Consider the following 6276-nt stretch of genomic DNA (forward strand, 5'->3'; position numbering starts at 1 on the left):
CCACTGGATATTGTTCTTCGTAGTAATACCGCTATGTATATTACATTATTATGTTATGTATACATCAATTGTTTTTATTTTTTTTTTTTTTGTTTAAACTGATTAGATTAGGTTCCTGATGACTCCTCTTACTATAGGATTTTTATTATGGACACTCGAATTTACGCTTTAATTACGAGCGAACCGATAAACGTATCGCAAAATGTGATACACCAATATTTTCCTTGTTTTATTCTGCGTAAGCCTATAGGCAGCACTTTTGTTTTACAGTCAAATTTATATATTTTTTTCTTATTCTGGTACGGATTTTGCGATTTTAGGCGTCTTCGGAAGGAAACGTTCACTTTAAAAATATATGGCTTGCGATGTATTTGTATGAGGTTAATGAAATTCTAATATATTATAGCCAAATATATTGTTAATGTAAATCTCAAGTTACAACATTTTCCGATCACCCAAAAAACCACGATAGTCCAAAATAAATCAATAATCAAAAACTTTGTCATATCGTGGAAATTTCAATAAACAATACAAAATTCTTACTCATTATCTGTGTTACTTCAAAATAGGATCAAATAAGATCAAAATACAGGTATAGTACTGGAATAAACCAAGTTTAAAGGGCAATGTGCCTTCGATTTATTTTCTATTGTAAATGAGTGGTGAGTCATGAAAAAGAGCTAATTCATTTCAGGGAGTGAACAGTTCTGATCCAATCTCTGAAAAGAACAGTTTTGCCCATCTCTAGTCAGGAGGGCCATACTCAACGCCATGTCGGAACTTATCGGCGCCGAGTGACTATCACCAGAGAGGACAGACGTATTGTTCGCTCCACTATGCAGGATCATGCAATCACGTTACGTTACACCAGTCAATAAAGAAGTTTTTCTACGGCAAGACAAGTATACGCACGCTCAGTGTAGCGACGCCTGGAGCACCACAGGCTGCCAGAAAGACGACAGCTGTCACGGCTTCCATTGACGCAGGAGCGGAGAGAGACGTTTCGACAACGCTGCTCGCTGGAGTGGTACCACACCGCCTTTTCGAACGAGACTCGGTTCTGCGTTCAGCATCAAGACGGACGTATCGGTGTACCGAGAATCCAAGGAGTACCAACATTGTTAGACTGTATTCGCAGCCGTTATACTGTCCTGGGACATGGCTTGATGTTACGGGTTCCCGCTGAGTATACGACACAATCACCTCAGGTTCGCATGGCCGGTAATTTGCCAGCGTATGTTACATTTCTCATCTGTTTAGACCGGTGAGTGTGTTTTATCTTCGAGGCATCCGCCACGTGTCTTGCAACAAGCTAACCTAAGGCCGAATGCTGCCCGAGCTGTCGTGACCTTCCACGATGCAAAGTATGTAGTTCGATTGTTACCGTGGCTAGCATGTTCACATTTCTCACACATTGAAAACTTCTGGTCATGCGTTGCGGAGACATTGGCAGGCCACAACTCGTTAACAACTACAATTAATGAATTCCGGCGCAGAGTTAAAGCAGGATGATGTGATGTACCCGCATCTGTCATCCAAGCTCAATTCGACTTGATGTCCAGCCGAGTTAGAGCCGGTGATGCAGCCAGAAATGGCAGCTCTGTATTTTTGCACCCTGTCTACTGCAAATCAGTTACAAATACTTCATACGCACAATAAGCAGTATTTCGTTATTTGTCTATCCTGCCTGGTTTTACAATTTAGCCCTTCATTGCCCGTACGGATGGCACTCGTCAAGCCAGCCGGTGTGGCCGAGCGGTTCTAGGCGCTTCAGTTTGGAACCGCGCGACCGCTACGGTCGCAGGTTCGAGTCCTGCCTCGGGCATGGATGTGTGTGATGTCTTTAGGTTAATTAGGTTTAAGTAGTTCTAAGTTCTAGGGGACTGATGACCACAGTAGTTAAGTCCCATAGTGCTCAAAGCCATTTGGCACTCGTCATACACAATATTTTCCCGCTCTGTTTTGTCTGATGGGCTGGACTGAGTTCGCACTATTTTCAGTATCCTTCCATTAACTCCCCTCGCTTTAGCTTCAGCCATTATTGACTTTCAGTTATCCAAGCTGCGTTGTTAATTAAACTTTATTGGAGGACACTGGACTGGTTATCCGCGCGAGCTCTACTGCTATAATCTGATACAGAGTGAGTGTATGCTACTTTATTGGTTTCCTAGATTCAATCTAACTTTCATTGGAGCAGTTTTGCGTGTGTCGAAACTAACCACAGTTCATTTGCTTCTCAACTAGAACACAAAGCTAAGAAAAGTAAATAATTCCTTCACTTTTGGTTTGTGGAATAAATGTCGGAGGTAAAAGAAATCTAGGTCAGAGTTTAGCAAAAATATGACGCAAGGACTTAATGGTTCCATGAGCCGAGTGATGAAGGTCCTGAAAGTGGTATTGCTGACTCAGATAACGAAGACTGTGAACATGAAATCGGTCATGATTCAGGAACGGAAGAAGAAGTGTCAAAAATGATGAAGTTGAATCACGGGAATAAGTACGTCAAGAGGACGTACTTCTTTTAAGAAAAGATGCAGTGACTAAGTGGAAGAAAAATAGGTATCCTATCAATGTTAGAACAAGATTTTGTAATACTATTATACATTTACCTGCACCCAAAAGTTAAACTCGAATAACGAAGACAGAAATAGATATTCTGAAGTTATTCTTGGACGAAAATATAATACCCTTTATTCCAACATATACTAATATTGCCACCAATGAAGTTCGTGGTAATTTTTCTTGGGAAAGAAATGCTAAAGAAACTGACATTATAGAGATAAGATCTTTCATTGGCTTGCAATATCAGTGTCGATCGCTGAGACGTTCTAGAAACAATTTATCGAAGTTTTGGGATAATTCAAAATATAACAGACTTGCATCACGTTATTTATGCAAGAGTGAAAACCGGTTCACATTGCTCTTGAGGTGTGTAAGGTTTGATAGTATCTTTGGTGGAGGTGTGCACAGAGAGATTGACAAGTTGGCTGCTGTCAGAGTGGTATTGGAACTGTTTACCAAAAAATCTGTATTATATAACACACCGTTTATGTTGTGGACAACAACTACCATTCGCGCGAGTGACCATGTCAGGAATTATCACGCGAGTTACGGAGGGTTAATTCGCCGCAGCCTAATTAGGCATTAGCTCTCGTTATTTTCTTGTAAGCCTACCTCTACTAAACAATCTCAGATAAGCCAAGCAGACGTATCGAGCGCTCATTTATGTGGTACATCACAGTTGGCATGGGAATCTTTTCGGTACTACTACCATAAAGCAAGACAAGCCACACAACCTACACGCAGGACGTCGAATTCCAGAAATGGTGATAAAATGAGTGAGAACTCTGGCTGTGGTACGAAGAGCAGGACGCATTACAGACGGGTAGTGACGGGCAGCGCACGGGGTGTGGAGAGGACACGGATTCCTCGACACTCACGAGCTCACGCACACGCGAGCACGCACAAACCCGCGAGCACATACAAGGCACGCAGCCCGCCAGGGACACAATGGGAGAGCTTCCGGTTCCCACAACGGTTCACGGGCCATCGATCGTCGCCGACAGGCCGTTCCTGCAGGCGCCGTCCTACAGGAGCTGCGTAGCGCCAGCCTCCAGCAGGTCTCGCACGTCGACTCTGAGGCTTAACCCCGTTTTATACGATCGACTTCCCTGTCTCAGTTGACTACTCGAAACAAGTGCGTCTACTGTAGCGCCCCTGGCGTATTATTCCAGTACTAAGCCTTGTCCGTTTTGAGTGGTCATTTTCGTTTACACGTCAGCGCCAATATTTCCAGTGGTGTGATAACTGTGTGCTGTGCAGTTTGACATTTGAATAGTGAAAGCGAGGTTACGAGGGACTTTCCTTTTCACGGAAAAATCAAGGTATAGTAACAAAATGTAGGAACAAACAATGCCAATAGTTTATTAAAGACCGAAGCAGAATTCATAGTGGAACTTCTTGTCAAAAGTCGTGTGATAAATTGTTCACACACCTGAGAACTGGAAGAATAGAAATAATGTCATCCACACATTTCAGAACATATACGCTTATATCCTCGAGAAAATATGGACTTGCAAACACATCAGACAAAATGTAGAATACAGTAAATAGCCCCTTTTTGCTTCATCCTTTGTATGTTGTTTTCTTGCAAAGTACCAAATAACAACGAAAATTGTTTTGTCCAATAATTCTAGCCCTTTTTCTGTTAATAATTTTCATTAAAACACGTTTACCTATTTACGTTCTTATTTATCCATAGTGTAGATTTTTTATCTGTAAAACGTAAATACTTTTTGCTTTCAGATATTTAGTCTGTCTTATAGGAGAACACTATCAGGAAGAAAATACCAGGAACTTGCGTAATTTCTCAATGTGAAACGAAAAAAAGTAAAAAATATAACAAAGATTAAAAAGACACGAAAGCACAAAATTTATTTCTGTAATAGGGGTGAGGTCAACCAGACTGGGTTATAAATTCTGATGTTAGCAGACGCCGCCGTAGTTCGTTATATATAATTTTCATTGTTATTTGGCTCTTAGCAACAAAACAACATGCAAAGGAGAAAGCAAAAAGGGGCAATTTACTGTATTCCACATTTTGTCTGAAGTGTTTGCAAGCGCATATTTTCTCGAGGAAATAAACGTAGTGTCCAGCAAAATCGAAAATTTAGAACTCCACACTCGCCACAGGTCTCGCACGTCGACTCTGAGGCTTAAGTCCCTTTTATGCGACGTCATATAGACAATCGCGTCGTGGTTGGATGCTGATTTACAGACAGGCACCAAAGGCGCACGCGCTTCGAGTAGTCGATTTCGATGAGAAAGTCTTTCGTGTAAAATGGGCTTTACTCACGCCACGCAAGCGTCCGGTGCATTCACTACAGAAAGTCCACAACACTAGGACACAACGACAACTACACGCACTTTCCTCTCGGTGGACTGCACTGTTTTCTCCATCAGCATCCCCCAGTTATTCACACTCTTGCTATTGCTAGAGAGCTGGCACCAGCGACTAAAGAAGACAGGTTACGTATACACCATTATGAGATAAAACAGTGGGGATGAAATGATTGTCGTTATGGTGTGCGTGGTCTTCAGCACATGCCGATAAAAAATCACGCTAATACGGCCTCATTCTTGACAATGGCTACAAATCGACGGAGAGGCGAGCCCGCGAGTTTCTCCAGGTATGCCATACGCAGCTCTAGCCGTTCATTAATCATTAGATCCCGCAGACTCAGCAAGTTACGGCGATATGATAGCTACGTGTCACCCGATGTTCTAAACGGTATCAGGCATTTTCTGTAGGAATAACATCGTGTCATTTAATGGGCCAAACGAGGTATGATAGATTGCCCGAGTGTTTGTCAAACTAGGGACATGTGCGAGCAGCTCTGTCAACAAGGTGGTTGTCATCTTGGGGAAAGGAATGTCCACAACACACTTAACACGAAGATGCAGAAGAAAGGGCAACACTTGGTCACCGACAGTCTTGAAAGAAATATCCTGCTTCATTTCCAGTATGAATTTTCACTCTGCAGTGAAGTACGTGCTGATCTGAAACTTTTGTGGCAGATTAAAAAGTGTGCCGCACCTGGCGTCGAACCTCAGACCTTTGCCCTTGGCGGGCAAGTGCTCCGCCGACTGAGTTGTCGAGGCACGACTCAGGACCTGCTCTCACATTTTTACTTCCCACAGTACCTCATATCGCATCTTCCAAACTTCACAGAAATTCTCCCACGTACCTTGTAGGACTAGCATTCATTGAAGAGAGGATATTGCGAAAACATGGCTTATACATAGCACAGGGCACTGTTTCCAGAATCAATTTTCTCTCTGCTGCGGAGTGTGAGATGATGTGAAACTTTCTTCCAGGAGTGTTAGTCCCACAAAGTATGCAGCAGAACTGCTCTGAAGTTTGGAAAGTAGGAGAGAAGGTATTGCCGGGAATAAAGCTGTGAGGAGGGGTCGTGTGTCGTACTTAGATAGCTCAGTAGGTAGAGCACTTGTCCACGAAAGCCAAAGATCCAATGTTCGAGTCACGGTCTGGCACATGTTTTTAATCCTGTGTCTTGTTCTCGGTAACCTGAATGAGTGGCCTCATCTCATGGTATGACAAACATCTCCCAAACATCACAAAATCACCACTGGCCGAACGGCAAGCTCCACACACTGTGGATAAAACGTGAGCCGTCGGTGCACTCGACGCTATGCATAATTTGAAAACAGGCAAAATACGACACATCGAACACACTACCCGTCTCGAGTCAGCTA

The sequence above is a fragment of the Schistocerca cancellata genome, chromosome 2, assembly GCF_023864275.1.
Source record: "Schistocerca cancellata isolate TAMUIC-IGC-003103 chromosome 2, iqSchCanc2.1, whole genome shotgun sequence".
NCBI lineage: Eukaryota > Metazoa > Arthropoda > Insecta > Orthoptera > Acrididae > Schistocerca > Schistocerca cancellata.